At 49.3% G+C, this 23,934-nt stretch overlaps 1 protein-coding gene across 4 annotated transcripts in view; it reads left to right on the top strand.

Moving 5' to 3' along the window:
• The first annotated feature begins 3,611 nt into the window (after positions 1-3,611).
• TMCO4 (transmembrane and coiled-coil domains 4) overlaps positions 3,612-23,934 on the top strand; it is a 112,199-nt gene continuing 91,876 nt past the window's right edge. The window contains exons 1-4 of one of the 4 annotated variants that reach the window (XM_061148059.1): positions 3,618-3,679; positions 4,384-4,467; positions 6,238-6,314; positions 18,106-18,204. The gene's annotated coding sequence lies outside the window, so the exon portion shown is untranslated. Of the gene's footprint in view, positions 3,680-3,797; positions 3,918-4,383; positions 4,468-6,237; positions 6,315-18,105; positions 18,205-23,934 lie in introns of those variants that run through there. The other 3 variants (XM_061148060.1, XM_061148061.1, XM_061148062.1) reach the window with 3 other exon arrangements.

The following is a 23,934-nucleotide window of genomic DNA, read 5'->3' as shown; positions in this document are numbered from 1 at the left end:
GTGCTCTGGAGCCCAGGATCACAACTGCTGAGCCCATATGCGGCAGCTACTGAAGTCCAAGTGCCCTGGAGCCCGTGATCTGCAAGAGGAGAGGCAACTGCAGCCGGAAGCCAGCCCACCGTGACTAGAGGGTGGCCCCCACTCACCACAGAGAGCAGCGCGTGCAGCAACGGAGACCCAGCGCAGCCAGGGGTAAAGAAGTAAATTAAATTAAATCATGTGTTAAAGAAAGCTCACAGTGAAACGGCCCCCATCGCCTCTCTAAGCTCATCCATTCCCTCCAATCCCTCCACTCCTTCTCCTTTGAAGAGTCAGCCGCCTTCCCCGTCTCCACAGCTTGCAGTTGCTGTCCGCCTGGGATGCCCTGTCTGTGTCAGACACCAGCAAGCCTCCTGACCTCTGCAACCCTCTCCCAGGGTTCCTCACCCTGCCTTACTGTGTCTTCGTAGCAACCACACGACATGATGCATTATTTGTTCGGTTGTCCATCTCCCTTTCCCCACAAACTAGACTGTCAGCTCCATGACTTGTTGGAGACACTTTGGTTCTTTCCTTGCTGTCTCTGCAATGCCTAGAACCCCGCCAGCTACTCAGTAAACTCAGGCTGAATTAATTAAAGGGGGGGTGAAAAGACTCTTCCTTCCAGCACAACTCCCTAAACGTTCCTTTGGGAGGAACTGATAGGTATCTTGGCTGAACCGGGTCTTGCTTGTGGCATGTGGGATCTTTAGTTGCAGCATGCGAACTCTCAGTTGTGGCCATGTGGGATCTAGTTCCCTGGCCAGGGATCGAACCCAGGGCCCCCGTGCATTGGGAGTGTGGAGTTTGAGCCCCTGGCACACCAGGCACGTGCCAGCCCCGGTAGGGGTATCTTTACTGGGAATGCGAGCAGCTGATGTGTACTGGGCGTGTCCTGCGTGCCAGGCGGCCTTCAAAGCGCTCCACCTGCATAGCCTCATTCCATGCTCGTGACAGCCCTTGTAGGAACCGTAATGATCCTCATTTTAAGAGGAGGAAAGTAAATTTTTCAACAGCAAACCTCAAAAACCTCCAGGGCATACACCAGAGGGACAATGTACTTTCTCTGCATTTTCTTCCTGTCTTTCCTTCTGGGTTAGGTCCCATGTGCCGTTCACTGTTGGGGTGAGGAGGAAACTGGGGTCGGGGTGGGTACTGCTCAAAGCTGCAGCTGCTCCGACGTCTATAGTCAAGAGCGTCTGACACAGGCTCTCTCTTGAATGACAGATAGGGCAAGGCTGCTGGGCAGAGTGGTGCCTGGAACCACAAAGCCAATCTGGTTAAAAAAGACATTGAGCCCCGGAGGGCTGGCTGGAGGCTTTCTGTCCTTGTTCACGTCCATGTAGTTATTAATTCTGCAACCGGCAAGGCTCGTGTGCCCAGAGATATACCTCCTATGCCCCTGAAGAGTGCACACCCATTTGACCCTCACAATGGCCTCATAGGAAGGGAGAGCTGCTATTCTTTGTCCTGAGTGGCCAGTGAGATGAGCAGACAGAAGCCTAGAACATTCCACAAGATGCATGAGTCACAGGCTTCTTGGAAGCTGGTCTCTGACCCTGATCAGTGCCTTTTCCGTTCACAGCACTGGGCTGTCTTCACCTGGAGGAACAGCACCTTGTGACCACAGTGATTTACTCCGGCTCATCACTAGTGCTGCAGAGGCAGGAGACAGACAGGCCCTAGGCTGAACGGTTTCTCCCCTGTGGAACAGTAGGATGATGGAGGAGGCTGGGCCCTGCCCAGATGAAGAGATAAAAGACCATATAGTCCTCATTCTCAGTCAAGGAGAACTCCCTGACCACTCATGCACAGAAAGGCTCCCTGGAGGTCAAAAAGGGAGGGGGCATCACCTCATAGGAAGTGATGTCAAGTATCCATAAGCCTCTTCACCAGAATCCACCTTCGCTAAGAGATGAGCACTGACACATGGGAGGGTCCTGAAAGTGAAAGTGATACTTGCTCAGTCATTCCAGGCTACCATGGACCGTAGCCTGCCAGGCTCCTCTGTCCATGGGGTTTCCCAGGCAAGAATTCTGGAAGTAGGTAGCCATTCCCTTCTCCAGGGGGTCTTCCCGACCCAAGGAAGGAACCCACATCTGTCACATTGCAGGCAGACTCTTTACCATCTGAGCTACCAGGAAAGCCTCAGGGAGGATCCTGAAATACACCAAATACAGACTCAGAATCAGGCAAATCAAAATGATTGGCCAAAGAAAATCCAGAAGAAATGCCCCATAAAAGTAATTCAAACTACCACAAGGATGCAACTTAGCAACTCTTTCTGAATATTGTACTCTTTTTTTCCTCCTAATAAACACCTCACTTGTTTAACTACTTTCTATCTTTGTGGGAATTCTTTTCTGCACAGCCAAAGGGCCAGGGCCTTGTCACTGGCCACTGGCCGACCTAGTGGCTAGGATCTGGTGCTTTCACCGTGGGGACCTGACCTCAATCTCTGGTCTGGGAACCCAAGCCCCGCTTCAAGCCACTGCAGGCCGAGGCCACCCGAGATCACTGTGGCTTCTGCACAACCTTGGCCTGGGCCTCAGTTTCCTTTCCTGTAGAACAGGTGTGATGAGAATTCACAGGATTGCTAGAGGAATAAGATCCACTCACGCGTTCATTACATGATTCTGAACCAACTACTGGGTTCAGAATCATTCCCAGTCCCTGGGGCCGGACACACAGCAGAGGACTGACTCTCTTGGCTTTTAAATTCTAGTGGGGACGGCAGGCAATAAACAGAAACGAGAAGACAAACCAAAACAGTTTCACAGAGTGAGAAGCACTACAATTGACATAGAACAGGCCCGGAAGCCTGGAGCGGGATTCCCCAGGCACTTAAACAGTACCTGGCACACTGTAGGTGTTCAGAGCTATTTGTTCTCTGGCTGGACGTGCTGGGTGGACAGGGAAGACTCACAGATGCCACCCTAAAGGTGGGGGCGTGGGGGGGCACCGGCGTGGAGAGTCAGGGCGCAGCACCAGGCAGTTCAGTTCAGTCCAGTCGCTCAGTCGTGTCCGACTCTTTGCGACCCCGGGGACCGCAGCACGCCAGGCCTCCCCGTCCATCACCAACTCCCAGAGTTCACTCAAACTCATGTCCATGGAGTCGGTGATGCCATCCAACCATCTCATCCTCTGTCGTCCCCTTCTCCTCCCGCCTGCAATCTTTGCAGCGCCAGGCAGGGGAACCTCAAAGGCAAAGAAACGGAAAGGAAACTAGACAGCATGGATAGATCTCAACACTGTGAACTTCACAGGGCTGTCTAACCAGGCAGGAAGGCTGTGTCCGTGGCCGGCTCTTTGATTTCACATCATCTGCTTTTGACGACGCCCCCCGCCCCCACCCCGGGAGGCCGCGCGGCTCTCCGCGTGGGGGGACCGAAAGTCCGGCAAGCAGTTTCCGCAGCGCCAAACCCGCGAGGGCGCCGCGCGGCGTCCCCGAGGGCGCACGGGCCCACGGAAGGAGTTTCGCGCGGGGTTGGCGGGTAGCACTGCCTGAGCCGGGTGCCCCAGGACACACGCCGGGGCCGGAGCCCGGAAGCACCGGGAGCGCGCGGGGCGGGGCGCTGGGCGGCGGGACCTGCCGGACCCGCGCGCGGGGCGGGGCCGGATCAGCCCGGCCCCCTGGCCTTCGCCGCGCAGCCACCTCCAGGTAAGGGGCGCGCTCCCGGCCGCGGGAGCCCCCGCCCCGCGCCGCCCGGCCCGCGGGCCCGTTGCCCGCCCCCGCCCCCGACGCGGCCCTCGGTGCCAAGTGCGCGGCGGCGGCCCGGCGCCCACCGGCCGGGAGTCGAGGTCGCCGGGCGGCTTATTGCTTTCCTTCCGAGCCGGAAGTGAGCTTAGAGCCACACGCCCTGGCCCCAGATGGGGAAGCTGAGGCCGGGCCTCCCCTGGTAAATGAGGACTCTGGTCCGGGCCAGGGAGGGGGCAGGGCTTGCCCAACCCAAGGTCACCCGGGGTCGCCGGGCTTCCCCTTGGCTGACCGGCCCCTCGGGCGCGCCTCACCGCCCCCTCTTGTCCCTGCAGCCCGTTGAGCTCTCAGCAGACACTTAAACTGAGAATTACCCCAGGCGCGGGGAGGGAGGAGAAAGTGAGAAGAAAAGGCCCCGGGGTCACAGGGAGCCCGGGGGCGTCCTCCTGACCCCTGTCGTTAGAGGAAGGATGAATTTCTGCTACTGATTTACTAACTTTGGGGGGGCGATTCTACACCTGGGTAAGCTGAGGCTCAGAGAGAGGAGGGAATTCCCCCAAGACCACTGGGAAGGAGGTCAGGATGAGAACCTGGGTTATAAGAGCCTGGCACAGAGGAGGGCTTCACACACACACGCACCCCTCCGGTCTCCTCTCTGCCCTGCTCAGGGTGGCGCAGGAAGGCAGGACCACAGCCCGGCTAGACTCCGCTTGGTCTGGACACCACTGCCTGACACGGCGTAGGAGTCAACAGTGAGTTCTCTGTTCACTAACTCGGCGTTCATTTTGGGGCAGAAACAGGAAGCCCTTTAAGCTTTGGGGGAGTCCACCAAATATATATGGAACCAAATATATATCCAACGTTGACTGGGTACGGTTTAGGCACTGAGAATACAGCAGTCAGCGAGACAAGAGCTGCCCTGGGGGAGGTGGGGGAGCAGTTGTTGGGGGGGGGGGGTACATGCCAGAGAGTGGAATAAACCCTGCCCTTTAGTCTGAGCTGGAGGAGGGATGAAGAGGGAGCACTGCACCTTCCCCGTGGGGAAGTCTGAGAAGAGAGCAGGAAGAGGTGAAAGCTCACAGCCCCGAGTCCTCTGAGTCTCTGGCCCTGCCCGGCCTTGTTTGGGATGGTTTGCCAGCCTGAGCTCCCCCAACCCAGCCTCCAGGGATTTGGGGAGGAGGAGCTGGGTGGGCAGAGAGCGGGCCTGAACTGACCTCAGAGTCTGGAAACCTAGCTGTGTGATCTTGGGTGCGTCATTCTACCTCTCTGGCCTGTTTTCTCTGCATACGGCGGGAGTCACGATACTTCACGGCTTTGGTGGTGCTGTGCTGAAAGGAAAGGCTTCGGAAGTCGTGAGCAGGGTGCAGGGTGTGGCCCACATCGGAGGCCTTCCCGAATCAGGCGTCAGCCGGGGTGTGGTGTTTATTTACAGTGTTTATTTAGAGACTCTAGTGGCCCTGTGGATAACCTGTGAGAGCTCTCCGTAAAGAAATGTAAGAGGCAGAGGGAGGGTGGCCAAGTTGAAGGCTGGGAGCCTGAGCTTTCCTGCTCTGCTGTCTCAGGAAATAGAGCGCGTGTCACGGTCCGCATTTCAGCTTTCTGAACCCTTGCGGTCACATGTACTCCATCACACAGAGGTGGCTCAGGCCCCCAGTCTGCAGCTTCCGGAGTCATCCCAAACAAGCTGAGTGACCTGTCTGTGCCTCGGTTGCCTCACCTGTGAAATGCCTGCCCCCAGGGTTGTCATGGGGACGAAAGAGGCCAAAGCCACAAAGGCTGCCACCGTGGGGGCCTTTCCAAGGCCCAGGAGTGGTGGGATGGCACAGTTGGCTGCCTTGGTTGCCGTGGCTGAGCATGTGCCAGAATGGCACCGTTTAGACGCCGGGGGTACAGCGGTCAACAAGACGCATGCTGCCCTGGTTGGGGTGGTGGGGAGGGAGGTTCATCAAGGTCACAGCCTGGAGAGTTTCTCGTGAGCCTGAAATCGTCTTTCCCTGCGCTGGTACCACGAGGCTAGAAGTGGCTGGACCAGCCTCCGGGCCCACACGTGGGACCTGAGAAACGTCATTAGGTGGTTTATCCTCACTCTGTCCTTTATGACCTGATGGTTTTGTAACCATTGCTGTACATTTTAAACTGCGGTAGCAGATGAATTTGGGGGGCGGGGGGGGCTCGCTGCCTTGACTATGTTACAACAAGCAGAAAGGGGCTAGAAAGGGTATCGAACCCACTTGCCACTTTGCCACCCTCCTCTTGACAGCCAGACCCGTCCGATTGTACCACCCTCTGCTCAAAACCCTTCTGTGGCTTCCTGCTTTCTTAGGGTAAAGAACAGAAACCTCAGCATGGTCCATAAGGCCCTGCCGCCTGGGCCCCACCTACACCTGGCCTCCTCCTCCAGCTGTGTCACAGACCACTTTATCAGTAGCCCTCTGTGCTCAGGCACGCTGCTGCCTCCTGCCTCAGGGCCTTTGCACAGGGTCTTCTAAACTGCTTCTCCTCCTTCATCTCCCTTTTTCCAGGTTAACACCTCATCCATCAGATCTGATCCCAACCTTGACTGGCATTCCAGGTTCCCCAGGCCACAAGACTTCCCCAGGTATGTGGGAGGTTTGTGTCAAAGTGTAATTATACTTGTGTATAATTGTGTAAGATATCACTGGGATTAATCTCAGCTACCACCCAGTCACACTCCTCCACCTCCAACTGTAACCCTCATGATTCCTGGGACTGCTCCGAGTTTGCTCTGAGATGCTCAGTAATGAAATCTCTTTGGGAGTAGCTCTTGAGTGCATATGTGGACTTGCTTTATCTAAAATTCTATTGTCCTTCATCAAAAAAGAAAAATGACAAAAGTCACTTCTTAGCTGTGAGGGTAGGTGTTCATTCATCCATTCTCTCACCTGCTCTGCCAGGCACTGTTCTAGGAGACATCAGGGAACGTAACACACAAGCCCCTGCCCTCACGGAGCTTTCTCTAGTGAGGGAGACAGACCACAAAGAAATAAACCTATCATCCACTGCCAAGTTGTGGCAAGTCAATTAAGAAAAGTCACACAGGGTCTGGTGCGAGGGGGCATTGGGGGCACCTGATCTCTTACACCTGCAGAAGGAGGAGCTCTGCTGAGGAGGTGGGAAAGCACAGGTGTCCTGGGCACCATCCACTCCCCGCCGACCATCCTGGTTGGGGAGACAGGCACGTAGGCAACCAGCCTTCATGCCTGAGAGGAGGGGAGGCCCCCCAGGGAAAGCATAAGGAGCGCTTCAGAGGTGGCTGGCTGGACAAATCCAAGAAGCCTCCTGGCAGCCCCTGAGACCCCTTTGTAAAATGGAGATGGATTTGGGTCTCAAGTCACATGCACCTGGGGAGGGTATATCCTGGTCCTGCCATTTGCCAGCTGTGTGGCCCTCTCCTCTATGAGCCTCAGTTTTCTCATCTGTAAGATGGGGACAGTATTAGGCTCTTCCTCGTAAGGTAGTGGTGAGGCTGAAATGGGATCAGGAGAGTAAGTCTGCAGGAGATCTTCACTGATTTTTTTTTTATTTTAATTTATGGTTGCATTGGGTCTTTGTCGCTGCCTGCGGGCTCTCTCTGGCTGCAGCGAGCAGGGGCTGCTCTCTGGCTGTGGTGCGTGGGCTTCTTATTGCGGTGGTGTCTCTGGTTGTAGAGCACGGACTTCAGTAGTTGTGTGCAGGCTCAGTGGTTGTGGCACGCAGGCTTAGTTGTTCCTCAGTATGTCGGATCTTCCTGGAGAAGGGATCAAACCTGTGTCTCCTGCCTTGGCAGGTGGAACTCCCAGCCACTAGACCACCAGGGAAGTCCCTGATTTTATGTTTAAGCTGTGCTTCTGAAGAAGGGGGCTTCTCTGGTAGCTTAGATGGTAAAGAATCTGCCTGCAGTGCTGGAGACCTGGGTTTGATCTCTGGGTGGGGAATATTCCCTGGAGAAGGGTGTGGCAACCCACTCCTGTCTTCCTGCCTGAAGAATTCCATGGACAGAGGAGCCTGCTAGGCTACAGTCCATGGGGTCACAAAGAGTCAGGCACGACTGAGCGACTAAGGCTTTCACTTTCACTTTGAAGAAGGGCATTATTTGGAGATGAGGATCCACACCAAGAAAAAAACAGCTTGAGCTGCGTCCCGGGGTGGGAAACCCAGCGTAGGCTGGAAGGAGCAGGTGGTTCAGCTTGGGAGAAAGCTGGCTAGAAGAAGGGAAGTGGAGGGAAATAAAGTTGAAAAGTGGGGTCGTGACTGAACCAAACTTGGATCTGTTCACTCGCATAGACCAGTCTACTGTCAATCTACTGAGACCTGTTATGATGAAGGAAAAAGTGCAGCATTTATTGTACGGTGGCAGATCAGGAGTTCAGGGCAGCCATTCTCAAAAAACCCAAATTCCCTGATGGGTTTCAGGGCAGCGTTTTGTTTTTGTTCTGATGCATAGTCGATTTAGAGTGTTGTTAGTTTCTGGTGTAGAGCTCAGTGATTCAATTATACATACACACACATAATTATTTTTCATATTCTTTTCCGTTCTGGTTTGCTGCAGGATACTGAATATAGTTCCCTGTTTTATACAGTAGGACCTTGTTTATCTGTGTCTGTGAGTCTGTTTCTGTTTCATAGAGAAGTTCACTTGTGTCATATTTGAGATTCTACATACAAGTGATATCATGGAGTATTTGTCTTTCTCTGACTGACTGACTTCACCTAGTATGATAGTCTCTAGGTCATCCATGTTGCTGTAAATGGCATTATTTCATTCTTTTTTATGGCTCAGTAGGATTCCATTGTGTACATTTAATGCATCTTCTTTATCCAGTCATCTGTTGATGAGCATTTAGGTTGCTTCCTTGTCTAGGCTATTGTAGATAATTCTGCTATAACATTGGGGTGCATTATCTTTTTATTTTTATTTTATTTTATTTTTTTATTATTATTATTTTTATTATTATTTTTTTTTATTTATTATTATTATTATTTTTTTTGTATTATCTTTTTAAATCATAGCTTATTCTGGATATATACCTGTGAGTGAGATTGCTGGATCATATGGCAACTCTGTTTTTGGTTTTAAGGAGCCTCCGTATGGTTTTCCATAGTGGCTGCGTCAATTCACAGGGAAGCATTTTCTTTTTCAGGGAAGCAGCTTTAAAGACCAGCTGAAGGAGGGGAGTCAGAGGTGTGTGGTCAGTTTGTGCACAAGTCTCTGACAGGCTGATGGTGTGGTAACAGGGTGGTATCACAGGGGTTAACATAGCAATCCTCAGGCTGCAGGAGGTCTGGGGGCTATGTTCTCATGGTCATCGAGTAATTAAATCCTTCCATTTGATAGGGGTTTTATCATCTGTAAAACAACTCAGGGAATGTGTATCAGATACTGTTACCTAAGGACTTCAGGGAAGAGCTAAAGATTCTTTGACTGCCATGTGACTGATTCACTGTTTAAATTACCACTTCTCCTGGCCAAACTGCTACTTTGGTCATGACACAGTCCTTTCGATCATTAATTCTTGGCTCCGGGGAGACCTGGGAAACTATAGCTTTTCCATAAACAAGAGGCGAATAGAGGACATGGGGGAGAGGGTCTGTTGCATACAGGCCCCATAGGTCCTGCCCGGTTCAAGATAGATCTAGTGAGATCCTAATTTGGCAGTTTTCAAATTGCGTTTGAAATCTTTTGGGCCACCTCAGTGTATAAAGTAGACCAAAGAGGAACAGGGTAGGCTGTCCTTGAGCCAAGACCCAGGTACACGGTTTAAATCCCACATCACTTATGCAGTGACCTTTCCATTTATTTCTCAGGACCTCTTTCTCCATCTGTAAAAGAGAGATAATAGCATCTGCCTTATAGAATTACTGGGAGGAAATGAGATGGAAAAGAGTGGTACATGGCTAACATTTACCAAGTACTAATAGTTATAATTTTTTAATTAAAAAAATTAATTGTGATGAGATACACAGAACATAAAATTCACCATCCTAACCATTTTTAAGTGTGCAGTTCAGTACCGTTAGGAATAATCACGTTCTTTTGCAATCAATCTCCAGACCATTTCAGCTTGCTAATCTGAAACTCTTTACACTGAACAACAACTTCCCCTCTCCCTCCCCAACCCCTTGCCACCCCTACTTTACATTCTATCTCTATGATGTTGGTTACGCTAAATAGCTCATATAAATGGAGCTATACAGTGTTTGTCTTTATGGGACTGGCCGATTTCATTCAGCGTAATGTCCTCAAGGGTTATCCATGTTGCAGCGTGTTAGAATTTCCTTCTCTCTTTTAAGGCTGAATAATGTTCCATTGCATGTATATAACGCATTTTGTTTATCCTTTCATCCACCAATGACCGCTTGGCTCGCCTCCACCTTTTTTTGTTGTTGTTCAGACACTGAGTCATGTCCAACTCATTGAGACCCTATGGACTATATCATGCCAGGTACCTCTGCCCTTCAGTACCTCCAGGAGTTTGCTCGAATTCTTGTCCGTTCAGTCAGTGATGCCATCCAACCATCTCATCCTCTGTTGCCCCCTTCTCCTCCTGCCTTTAATCTTTCCCAGCATCAGGGTCTTTTCCAGTGAGGAGTTAGCTCGTTGCATCAGGTGGCCAGAGTATTGGAATTTTAGCTTCAGCATCAGTCCTTCCAATTAGTATTCAGGATTGATTTCTTTAGGATTGGCTGGTCTGATCTCCTTGCAGTCCAAGAGACTCTCAAGAGCCTTCTCCAGCACTACAGTTAGAAAGCAGCAATTCTTAGGTGCTCAGCCTCCTTTATGATCCAACTGTCACATCCATGAGTGGAAAAACCACAGCCCTGAGTATACTGATTTTTGTCAGCAAAGTGATGTCTCTGCTTTCTAATACATGGTCTAGGTTTGTTAGAGCTTTTTTCCCAAGGAACCAGAGTCTTTTAATATCATAGCTGCAGTCACCATCCATAGTGATTCTGGAGCCCAAGAAAATAAAATCTGTCACTGCTTCCACTTTCCCCCCTTCTATTTGCCATGAAATAATGGGACCAGATGCCATGATCTTAGTTTTTTTAATGTTGAGTTTCAAACCAGCTTTTTCACTCTCCTCTTTAGTTCCTCTAAATTAAAGGCTCTTTAGTTCCTCTCTGCTTTCTGACATTAGAGTGGTATCATCTGCATATCTAAGGTTGTTGGTATTTCTCCTGGCAATCTTGATTCCAGCTTGTGCTTTATCCAGCCGGGCATTTTGCCTGATGTACTCTGCTCCGCCTTTTAGCTGTTGTGAAAAATGCTGCTATGAATATAGGTGTACAAATACCTTTTTGAGACTATGCTTTCAATGCTTTTGGGTATGTGACCAGAAGCAGCATTGTTGGATCATTTACTGTTACAATTTGAAGGTGGGCATGGATGGCTGCCCCTGTGTCTTCTCTTGCCCCTCAGAGTGAGACAGGTCCCTGGGACCCTGTGGACCAGTTTGAAAACCAGCGAGTCAAATGAACCACTGCAGACATTGCCATTTCTCCCCCTGCCTTACCAGGCAGATTTGCCTCTTAAATTATATTTTAGTTATCCCTAGTGGAAACACCCTTCATTCAGCAAATGTTTATCGGTTCCTACTATGTTCCGCGTGGGCAGAGGGAGATAGACAGTAAGCAGTAAACGTAAATGAGGAAAGGATATAGGGTGTCAGATAGTGAGGCATGCTTTGGCCCAGGCAGAGGAGCCAGTTGACAGGGATTGGGATGAGAAGGGGTGGTGTGGTTTCCCTGAGCTGTGAGACTTAAGCCAAGACCAGAAGGAGAGAAGGGAGCTGACCGTGTGGTTATCTAGGGGCAGACCATTTCCGGCAAAGGGAACAGCCAGTGCAAAGGCCTTGAGGTGGGCGCATGGCTGGTGGGGTCCCCTGGCGGCCACGAGGACGGTGTGTCTGCAGCCAAATAAGTGGAGGAACCGGGAGGAGCCGGGTCGGCTGCACATGGCCCGCGGCTCTGGGTGAGAAGGGAGTGCTGGAGGTTTGGAGCAGGGAAGGGACGTGATCTGACTCTAGTTTGAATGCAGCTTTCTAGATGCTGTGGGCTGGATAGCTAGGGGTAAGGGCAGAACGAGGTGGGAGAGGAGGCTCCTGCCAGAGAGATGGTGGCAGCTTGTACTCTGCTGGGAGTCAGGGAAGAAGGGGGCCATGATAAATGAGGACAAAACGTCCGACAGCCTGGGCGTCCGCCCTCGAGCACACTGTCCCCCTGCCCGCCCTGCCCCAGCACCCCACCCCTCCTCCAGGCTCTCCCGAAGCCAGCGGGGTCTGGGAGCTTGCTCTCCATGCCAACGCCCTCTTTCTTCTTCCAGTCTGTGCTGGGATTGTCCAAAGCCCTGCGGGCTCTTCTGTGTTGAAACTGTTGCCTGGACATCTCCTGAGATGGTGCAGTTACCACCGACCTCCAGTTTAACTTCCCGATAGAGGTGTAAAATGAATGGGTTTGTCTCCTAAAATGCTTAGAGTGGGGAGTAAGCTGGGCCTGCCTAGGATCCCCAGTTCTAGGACCATGTCAAGATTGTCTTGTTGTGTGTGTGTGTGTGTGTCTGTGTGTCTGTGTGTGTGTGTGTGTCTGTGTCTGTGTGTGTGTGTCCACTTTGAACTACAGTCTTCAGAATTTCTGGCTTAAGAACAGTGCTGTAAGCTCTGTTTGTTGCAAAGGATTTCTTTGGCCCAGTGCTTTTCCTTCTCCTTGGGTCCAGAATAATTAGTCCTCAGCCTTCTTCTGACACTGTATTTATTTCTCTAGTAATGGTTATTTTTAAAATAGGTATATATATTATTCATTTATTTATTAATTTGGCTGCATGGGGTTTTAGTTGCAGCAGGCAGGATCTTTCGTTGCAGCATGCAAATTCTTAGTCATGGCACAGAACGTTGGATCTTTGTTCCCCAACCCAGGATGGAACCCGGGCCCCCTGCATTGAGAGTATGGAGTTTCAGCCACTGGACCACCAGGGAAGCCCTACTGATGGTTATTTCACTGTACTGCAGACTCATGTAAAAATTCACCTGTGGCCACTTAACTCAGAAAAAGAGGAAGAAAGAGAGAAAAAGAACATCACATCCCAGCTGCTCCCGGCTCCCCTACCCTCCAACCCCCCTGCCAACACACACACATCAAAGTTTAAAAAAAAAAAAAAAGGCCACAGTTGGCTTGCGTTTAAGTAAAACAAAAGTTCATTCTTGCATGGCATCTTCTAAAGACTAGGTGATGCAGGACTTCCCGAACCGTGGATTGAACTAGTGCCCCCAGCTGTGGAAGTACAGTCTTAACCAGTGGCCCACCAGCGAAGTCCAAAGGCCTTGGGGTTTTAATGATGATTTAAAGGACTTTCAGGGCTTCCCTGGTGGCTCAGCGCCAATGCCCAAGACTCAGGTTTGATCCCTAGGTCAGAAAGATCTCCGGCAGGAGGAAATGGCAACCCACTCCAGTATTCTTGCCTGGAGAATCCCATGGACAGAGGAGCCTGGTAGGCTATAGTCCATGGGGTCGCAAAGAGTCAGACACGACTGAGAGACTAAACAGCAACAACAAAGGACTTTCAAGGATGATATTGACCACATCTGATTTTTCTCCTAAGTGCTAACTTTGGGATTTTTGCCACTGCAAGAAGAAATCCCACGGCATCATTTATGGCGTCCACCAAGAAATGTGGGTCGAGTACCTCCCGTGGGTGCCTATAGAACCCAGGGCAGATGTTTGGGAATGGCCATCTCCCCCTACTACCAACAAAAATAACCCAGCCTGTGTTTTCTTTGGTGACTGATAATATGACCCATAAGACAGAAGTCATGATCGTGGTGCATCAGAACGAGTTCCCGTTCCAGACTGGCCGCATCCATCCCACCCCCGGGCCGTGAGTCCAGCCGTGGACCAGTGTCCTCCCTGGGCACCTTGCCATGGGCGTGTTGTTCCCCTGAGCGACGGGGCTCTCCTAGGGCAGAGGTGGACCTTTCTCAGGGTTCCTTGGGACCTTCATGTCACCTGGGCGGGGACAAGATCCCCAGGGAGTCGGGACTTACTCCCTGCATCGGGGATGAGCTGAGCCCAGGGTGCTGCTGGACGGGCCCCAGGCGCACGAGGTGGCCCCGGGCGCAGAGGCACCTCCGGCCCTGATCAGCGGGGTCTGTTCCTCACCGCAGGAGTCCCGCACCCTTTCGCCATCTCTCTCAGAATCGGTCCAGGTTCCCAGACATACTTGAGACTCTCAATTCAGCTTTGGACTGGACTGGATCCTGATCCCTAACCAGACCAAGGAGTGGAGGCCGCTGAGGACCAGCATACACAGTTTGGGTGGCACCTCCCGCCTCCAACCTCAGCAGCCACCATACTCCCTCGATTGAAAGAGTTTGGGTCCCATCCCATCCGACTGGCCAGTCCATGGCCTTCTTGGAGCCCTGGGCTCCTCCATCCCACCATCACGGATGGCCCTTGTCCATCTTGTTGATTACAAGACCAAGACCTGCTGGTCAAAGGAATGGGACTTAATTGTGACCTCACCCCTGCTGGCTCAGCTGGGCCTCGTGGAGCCAGGGCTTTGTGAGATAAAGCATTCCCCTTCTAGTGATCAAAAACACAACAATTTTTAATTTTAAAAATTTTTTTTAATTATTAAAGCTCTAATAGAGACTTCCCTGATGGCCCAGTGGTAAAGAATCCACCTTGGAATGCAAAGGACTCAGAATCAATCCCCAGTTAGGACCCAACATCCCACAAGCCCCAGAGCGACTAAGCCCACCTGCACATCCCATGTGCTCTGGAACCTCTGCCCCACAAATAGAGTCCACACGCCACAGTGGGAGACCCTGTGTGCCGCGGCTAAGACCTGACTCAGCCAGATAAATGGGTAAATATTTTCTTTAAAAAGCTCTAATAAGCTTGCAACAGAAAAATGTTAGAAATCCAGGAAAATAGAATAAAAGCCAATTACTTCTAGGCCCACAGCCCTGCCACCGAGAGAAAAGAATCATTAACACTTTTTTTTAAGTGGAGGATAATTGCTTGACAATGTCATGTTGGCTTCTTCCGTACAACAACTCGAATCAACCGTAAGTGTTTATGTATATATATCCCCCTCCCTCTCAAACCTCCCTCCCACCCTTCTAGGTCGTCCGAGAGGGCCAGGCTGGGCTCCCTATGTTACATAGCAGCTTCCCATTAGCTGTCTGTTTTACATACGGCAGTGTGGATGTTGGTAAAGAATCCACCCAGGAGACCTGGGTTCGACCCCTGGGTTGGGAAGATCCCGTGGAGAAGGGAAAGGCTACCCACTCTAGTATTCTGGCCTGGAGAATTCCATGGACTGTTCACAGTTGGACACGACTGAGTGACTTTCACTTACATATGGTAGTGTGCACGTCAGGATCATTAACATTTTGATGTATTGCCTTGTGATCTTTTTGCTCTGTGAAACATTTTTTAAAGACATAACTAGCATCATATTGTGTATCCCATCGTGTACTGTTAACCATCTCCCTGGAAATGGATTCCCTTCGTTTGTGGCGCTTGCCAGGTTCTGTGATGGAAATAGCCCCTCTGTGGCTCATTTCAGGCTCCCAGCATCACTGAACATAGAGCTGGGAGAGATGCCAGTCTGAGCTGACATCAGCACCCCATATTATGGTTTAAAATCATAATCTATTGGGGACTTCCCTGGCAGTCCAGTGGTTAAGACCTCTACTTCCAATGCAGGGGGTGTGGGTTCAGTCCTTGGCTGAGGAGCTAAGATTCCGCATGCCTCCAGGCCAAAAAATCAAAACATAAAACAGAAGCAGTATTGTAACAAATTCATAGACTTTAAGATGGTCCCCATCAAAAAAAATTTTTTTTTAATCTGTTCATTCTGGTCTTATCATCAATACACAGTCATTATTGAAAATTCATAAAATTTAAACATATAAAGAAAAGATTAAAATCATACAGAATCTTCAGCCACCACCCCTCACCCGCCCCACTCCACCCCAGTGTACAGACGGTCACTGTCAACCACCCTGATGTAAGTCCCACAGTCCCCTCCATGCAGGTAGAGACATAAACAAAATAACTGCCTTCAGAGTTCAAAAGCAATACATCTCTGTGACACTGGGAAAGTCCAGAAAAGTCTCTGGTATGCAACCATCCAGAGATCCCTGTGATGACTGTTCTTCTAGGCATTTTACTTGTCTATCTTTTTAATATGGTTGGACTTATGGCTTGAATCTCCTGGTTCATAGTCATACTACATTCTTGTGCCTTGGAAGGTAACATCCAGGGGAAGGGTTTTATCACTGTTAATTGATTAAAAACCCTTTGGAGGGTTAAGAGTCTGCCCTTCCACTGCAGGGGCCTTGGGTTCAATCCCTGGTCCGGGAACTAAGGTTCTGCATGCCACGCGGCATGGCCAAAAATTTTTTTTTAAAAAAAGAGAACTTACAGAAGCTTGAAGAGGCAGAAAATATTCTGGTTCCTTGAACATAGAAAATGGCCCATTATCCATTCATCTGCTGATGGGCATCTAGGTTGCTTCCATGTCCTGGCTATTATAAACAGTGCTGCGATGAACACTGGGGTGCACGTGTCTCTTTCAGATCTGGTTTCCTACATGTGTATGCCCAGAAGTGGGATTGCTGGGTCATATGGCAGTTCTATTTCCAGTTTTTTAAGAAATCTCCACACTGTTTTCCATAGCGGCTGTACTAGTTTGCATTCCCACCAACAGTGTAAGAGGGTTCCCTTTTCTCCACACCCTCTCCAGCATTTATTGCTTGTAGACTTTTGGATAGCAGCCATCCTGACTGGTGTGTAATGGTACCTCGTTGTGGTTTTGATTTGCATTTCTCTGATGATGAGTGATGTTGAGCATCTTTTCATGTGTTTGTTAGCCATCTGTATGTCTTCTTTGGAGAAATGTCTGTTTAGTTCTTTGGCCCATTTTTTGATTGGGTCATTTATTTTTCTGGAATTGAGCTGCAGGAGTTGCTTGTATATTTTTGAGATTAATCCTTTGTCTGTTTCTTCAGTTGCTATTATTTTCTCCCAATCTGAGGGCTGTCTTTTCACCTTACTTATAGTTTCCTTTGTAGTGCAAAAGCTTTTAAGTTTCATTAGGTCCCATTTGTTTAGTTTTGCTTTTATTTCCAATATTCTGGGAGGTGGGTCATAGAGGATCTTGCTGTGATTTATGTCGGAGAGTGTTTTGCCTATGTTCTCCTCTGGAAGCTGTGGTACATATACACCATGGAATATTACTCAGCCGTTAAAAAGAATTCATTTGAATCAGTCCTAATGAGATGGATGAAACTGGAGCCCCTTATACAGAGTGAAGTAAGCCAGAAAGATAAAGAACATTACAGCATACTAACACATATATATGGAATTTAGAAAGATGGTAACGATAACCCTATATGCAAAACAGAAAAAGAGACACAGAAATACAGAACAGACTTTTGGACTCTGTGGGAGAAGGTGAGGGTGGGATGTTTTGAAAGAACAGCATGTATATTATCTATGGTGAAACAGATCACCAGCCCAGGTGGGATGCATGAGACAAGTGCTCCGGCCTGGTGCACTGGGAAGACCCAGAGGAATCGGGTGGAGAGGGAGGTGGGAGGGGGATCGGGATGGGGAATACGTGTAAATCTATGGCTGATTCATATCAATGTATGACAAAACCCACTGAAATGTTGTGAAGTAATTAGCCTCCAACTAATGAAAAAAAAAAAAAGAAAGAAAGGAAAAAAAAAAGAAAATGGCCCATTAGGATGAAGCTCAGATTATTTGAAGTTTGGGTCGCTGAGCATCTTTGGGCATCTTTGGGCTGAGCATTGTTTGGATCGCTGAGCATCTTTTTGGTTCTTCAGAAACACCTTCTCTCCTCTCCCGCTGGGCTCTGGGACGTCTCTGGGTAATTCCAGATGCTGGGCCCTTGGTCCATCTGCCTTCCTCATCTGATGCTCGAGGGGAGGGTAAGAAGAAGAGTGCCTTTCCAGAGAGAATAACCAGGAAAATCTAGCTTTTGCTTATGCCTAAAAAACTAGTTCATTTATTCGTTCATGTCACATTTAATTTCTGAACACTTACTCTGGGGCACACAAACAGTTGGGCACTGAAATACTGATACGGAGGAGATCCAGTGCCAGCCCTCTACCGCCAGGCTAACCAGGGAGTGGGTGCAGCACCCATGGCTCAGGGTATGAAGACGTAGAACCGACAATTCACGCCAAGAGCCAGAGCTGCACTCGATGAATGATCGATGCCTACAGACCTGGGGGGCAAAGGCCAAAAGTAGGGTCAGGGCTCCCCAGCCCTGGGGCTCACCTCCCTCTTGCCCACAGGGCCTCCTCAGGGTCCCACACCCTATGGACCCACGGGCTGGTTTTTCTGGTTTGTTCCTCTAGGGCAATTTGCGTATTTCTCCGAAGAACTTCCAAGAAGCTGGACAGCCTGTTTTCAGACTTAGAGAGAAGGGAAACCCAAGGTTGCTTCTTGAAATCTGGGTAAGTATTATATAAGGTTTCTTTCTCTTCAGAACCCTCGTTGTTATTTAAAATGATCTTTCTTTTTCAGTGTTTTCTTTCCATTTTCTTTCAAACTCGTTGTGTCAAATAGAATGATCTTAATTTAAATGTTTTGAGTTTACGTATTGTCTGACTCCCTGCTGCAGGGCATCTCCATGGTGGAAGGTGGTTGTCTGTGTGTCTTAGTCACTGCTGGGTCCCCAGCGTGTAAGACAGCACCTGTACATATTTATTGTACTTATCTGGTACGTGTTTGGTAAATTAACTGATTGATTTGGAGTGGAGGTGAATATTTATTTTGGGTTTATTTGAACTTAGTTAAGTTGCTCTGTCGTGTCCGATTCTTTTGCAACCCCATGGACGGTAGCCTATCAGGCTCCTCTGACCATGGGATTTTCCAGGCAAGAGTACTGGAGTGGGTTGCCATCAAAGTTCTCAAACTCTATAGCAATGTCCCACTGCTTTTTTCTTTTTAATTGAATATAGACTCACAGGCAGTTGCAGAAATACCACTAAGAGGTCCAGTGCGCCCTCACTCAGCTCTGCACGTGGCCCCGGCCTTCACGGTTAGGTTGGACTCCTCAGCCAGGCGGACTTGGTTCCACAGGGTGTAGCCCCTGGCAGCTTTCCCTCCAGCCTCATTTCTTCCCTCCCCACCACTACACGCACCCATTGTCCAAGCCCTGCCTACACTGAGCATCCTTTTGGTTCTTCAAAAGCATCTTCTCTCTTCTCATTTTGGGACTGACACGTCTCCTCTGCCGGGAACATTCTCTACCCACTGACCCCACCCGTCCGAGGGCACCTTCTCCGGGAAGCCAGCTCTGGGCTCTCCTCTGTCTGTCTGTCTGTCTTGTCTGTTCCCTCTGCCGCAGCATTTATCCCACTGGTTGGTCTTCGTCTGTTTACCTGTCTTGTCTCCACCACTCTCCTGTTTCCCCTAGATTATCTTCTCCCGTCCGTCTTATCTCCTGCAGGCCTCTGCTGGAACGGTCCCTTTCATCTGATACCATCGTCACCCCCTCCTTCCTCATCACTTCATTCTCCCCTCACCCTGGTTGCTCTCCCCTGACAGTCACTGCCCAACTGAATATTTATCTATTTATTTACTCACTTACTTATTGGGCTTCCCTGGTGACTCAGATGGGAAAGAATCCACTTGTAATGCAGGAGACCTGGGTTCACTCCTCAGGTGGGGAAGATCCCCTGGAGAAGGCAATGTCTACCCACTCCAGTATCCTTGCCTGGAGAATCCCATGGACAGAGGAGTCTGGCAGGCTACAGTCCATAGAGTTACTTTCACTTATTACTTATTTAGTGGACTGTTAAGAGCATGGATCCTGCATTCAGTTCCTCTGAGTGAAAAAATCTCAGTTCCACCACTTAGTAACTATGTGACCATGGGCAAGTTACTTAAACTATTATAACTATGCCGTATCAGTGTAGTGTTGCCTGTCTCCAACCTGAATGTGAGCCCCTTGAGGGCAAGGAATTTGTCAGTTTTGTCCCGTGATCTGCCCCAAGGCTGCCCAGAACAGGGCATGCTGCATCATATACCCTTCTTCATTCATCCAGCAAGTAGCGATTGAACACCTACCATACATCCACGGCTGGCTCAGAAAGCTAGGGGTACAGCAGTGAAAAAACAACCAGGGGCCTGCCTCGAGAAGTTTACATTCTACTTATGTACACAAGTCAACAAATAATCTAAAAATATATTACTTAAGATGGAAATAAGTATTACAGAAATAGAACAGGGGTGCTGGGTTAGAGAAGCAGAGTAGCTTGGCCTGGGGGATCAGGGAAGGCTTCTCAGAGGAGGTGACATTTGGGCTGAAGCCAGAATGATGTGAAGGACAAATGTAAAGTGTCCTGGGCTGGGAGGACAGCAGATGCAAAGGCCCAGGGGGAGGACCAGCTTGCATATTTGAAGAGTGAAAAGACAGCCAGTGTGGCTATAGTGCAGTGAACAAGGTGGTCATGGGGTGTACAAGCTGGGGTTTAGAGGTGGGCAGAGGCCAGATCAGGACTGTGTAGACTTCCATGAAAGGACTGGCCTTCATGCTGGGGCGATGGGAGGCCTCCGGAGGACTTTCAGCAGGTGAGTGACATGACCGCTATGTATGACAAGGCCGCCTGGCCTATTTTGCAGAGAATGGGTTTATAGGGGCGTCATGAGTGTATTTTGTTGAACGAATGAATGAACGAATGGATGAATGGATGAATTTGGCCTGAGCTGAGTTCTTCGTGCACTCAGCACACACTCCTTCCCCCGTGGTTAGAGGCAGGCCAGCTTAGGATTCTCTGATTAGAAGGCTGTTTCTTCTTGAGCTGAGAACTAACATGGGCTTTCCCAAATACAAGCCCAATAAAATACCATCTTGGGCTCCTCTGGGTAAGAGCAGCAATTACTGCAGTCTCCAAACGGCACTTGGTGGTATTGATTAAAGGTAGTCGGAATTGCCAAGTCTGCTGACATCAAGGCCAGGCACTGCCTTGGTCATGGTCTTAGTTCATGGTTTGTTGCTGTCTCCTTTGTCCACTGCCATGGTCTGTGCTGATTATCTGAGCCAGGGAGTTCAGTTCAGTCACTCAGTCGTGTCCAACTCTTTGCGACCCCATGGACTGCAGCACGCCAGGCTTCCCTGTCCATCACCAATTCCCAGAGCTTGCTCAAACTCATGTCCATTGAGTCAGTGATGTCATCCAACCATTTTACCCTCCGTCGTCCCCTTCTCCTTCTGCCTTCAATCTTTCCCAGCATCAGGGTCTTTTTCAATGAGTCAGTTCTTCGCTTTAGGGGGCCAAAGTATTGGAATTTCAGCTTCAGCATCAGTCCTTCCAGTGAATATTCAGGACTGATTTCCTTTAGGATGGACTGGTTTGCTCTCCTTGAAAAGCTATGACCAACCTAGACAGCATATTAAAAAGCAGAGACATTACTTTGCCGACAAAGATCTGTCTAGTCAAAACTAAGGTTTTTCCAGTAGTCATGTATGGATGTGAGAGTTGGACCGTAAAGAAGGCTAAGTGCTGAAGAATTGATGCTTTTGAACTCTGGTGTTGGAGAAGACTCTTGAGAGCCCCTAGGACTACAAGGAGCCAGGGAAATCCGCTACAAACAGATCTCGAACTTGGGTTCCTGGAGCAACCACTGGAGGCCAGTCTTGCTGGGTGACATTGGACAAGGTCTTAACCTCTCTGGGCCTCAGTTTCTCCATCTGACATAAGGGGAGGAGAATCCCTGTGCCTGATGCAAAGTAGAGAACATGAGGTTTGGAGCCAAAGTCTGGCTTGATTTTCATCACATACTTATTGTGTGACCCTGGGGAAATCACTTGACCTCTCTGAGCTTACAGAATCATAATGCCTCACATGCTACTTAACCTTCCATGGTAATTGTAAGAATTAAAGGGATTTAAAGTGTTTTGCAAACTGTTACCTGCTGTCCAGATGTTGGTCTGTGGCTTTTAACTAGCTCAGAGTTATTTTGAAAAACGGATGCAATATTAGTTGCCGACTAACTTTTTAATAATCCCTCCATAGATGTAATATTTTGAGAACAAAAGATTTTATTGCTCAGCTAGATGAGAATGAATTTATGGGCCAAATTCAGTATGGCATATGGATATTAGACTAGAAATCTCGGGGCAATAAGATGAATGTTTAAAACAGAGATGGTGCAAAACAGAAAATAACAAGAGATGGTGGGTGATGTGCCTGGCTAAGATGTCTAGCTTTGGGTCCTTTTCTGCCTTTTTCTGGCACATGACCAGGTCCAGATCCTTCTCCTCTGAGCCTGTTCCCCCAGGAACAGGGAGAAACTCAACACTGTGTTAGTACCTGTCTTGTAGAGCCAGCTGAGACCATGTGCGTTAAAACTGCAGTCCTGGGGCCTGGCATCCAGCAACAGCTCCATTTTGTTGCCTCTTCCTCTTATTTATGCACCTTTGCTGTGTGCCAGGCACTGTGCTGAGTGTGTATTTATTGATTATTTTACACATTTATTTCTTTAGCATTTATGTAGTATGAGCCCGGTGCCAAGCTCTCTTTTCAGTGCCGTATAGATGCTGACTTGCATGGCGGTGTTGTTGCTTGCACAGATCTTCCAGACACCTACTATCATAGTCCATTTGTAGGTGAAGGAATCTAAGTGCAGAAAGACTGAGTTTCCCAGAGTCCCACGCCTGTGAGAAGGAGCCCCTTGGGCTCACACCGTCTGTCTGGTCCTGGGCCTGCCTTTGCATCCACAGTACCTGTGGTCACAGCTGGCCACCCTTCCCGGTACCCCCTTCCCAGGACGCTTGGAGGCCTGGCTTGGCTTGGTTTGTCCCCACCCTGCCTTCCCTCCATCCACTTCAGCCCCTGGAAGAGAAGAACGGAGTAAATGAGGGGCAGAAGGAGGGCAGGGAGACCTTTCTCCCTCCCTGCCCCTTTTCGTGGCTGCACTGGGTTTTCGTGGCATGCAGCCTTCTCTCGGGTGCCACGTGGACTCCCAAGAGCTCGGGCTCAGTAGTTGCGGAGTGTGGGCTTAGTTACCCTGCAGAATGTGGGGTCTTGGTTCCCCAATCAGGGGTCGGACTCACGTCTCCTGCATTGGAAAGCAGATGCTTAACCACTGGACCACCGGAGAAGTGCCCCAAATACACACATCTTAAGTACACAGTTCAGTGGATTTTAAAATACATTTATACCAGTGTAATCAACACCTGGGTCAAGATATAGAATATTGTCATCACCTAGAAGCCTTCCTATATCCCTTCTGAGCCAATATTCCTCCCAGTGGCAACCCCTCTTCTGACCCTCCTCACTATAGATTGGTTTGACCTATTCTTCAGGTTCACATAAACGTAATTCTACAGTATATACTCTAGTGAATGACTGTCTGCTTATCATTAAGATTCACGCATGTTGAAGTCTGTGACTCAGACTTTGTTCTTTTTAGCTGCTGTATAGCGTTCCATGGTATGAATAGACATAGGCTGTCCATTCTACTGTGGGTGAACATGTGGGTGGTTTCATTTAGGACTATGATGAGTGAAGTTTCTCTGAGCATTCATGTACATGTCTTTTGGGGGACATAAGCCCTCATTTCTCAGGAGTGGAATTGCTGGGGTGTAGGGAAGACATTTGTTTAGCTTTAGTGGATAAAGTGAGACCATTTTGCCCATGGTTGTAACAAGTTACATTTTCACCAGTTGTGTATGAAAGTTCTGTTTGCTCCTTATTCTCTAGTATTATAGGTCTGTTTCAGTTTTAACCATTCTGATAGGCGATTGGTAGTGTCTCATTAGACTCAGGCTTTTTTTCCTTTTAAAATTTGTTTGGCTGGGTCAGGTGTTAGTTGCAGGATCTTTAGTTTCAGCATTCGAGCCCTTGGTTGCAGCATGTGGGATCTAGTTCCCCAACCAGGGACTGAACCCAGGCCCCCTGCCCTGGGGGAGTGGAGTCCAAGCTGCTGGACCACCAAGGACGTCCCTCACTGGAGTTTTTAATTTCCGTGTCCTCAGTGGCTTATTTACAGTCCTGCCAGTATGTTTGCAGGTCCTGTCTGTCTTTTATCTTTAGCAACACTTGGTGTAGTCAGGTTTTTAAGTTTAGCCATTCTCATGGGTGAGTAGCCGTGTCTAACCAGGGTTTTTATTTCCGTTTCTCTGATACATGATGATGTTGAACACCTCTGTGTGTGCTTATAGACCACTTTTGTGA

The sequence above is a fragment of the Dama dama genome, chromosome 8 (genome assembly GCF_033118175.1).
Source record: "Dama dama isolate Ldn47 chromosome 8, ASM3311817v1, whole genome shotgun sequence".
In the NCBI taxonomy this organism is placed as follows: Eukaryota; Metazoa; Chordata; class Mammalia; order Artiodactyla; family Cervidae; genus Dama; species Dama dama.
This window is presented reverse-complemented; position numbering and strand designations above follow the sequence as displayed.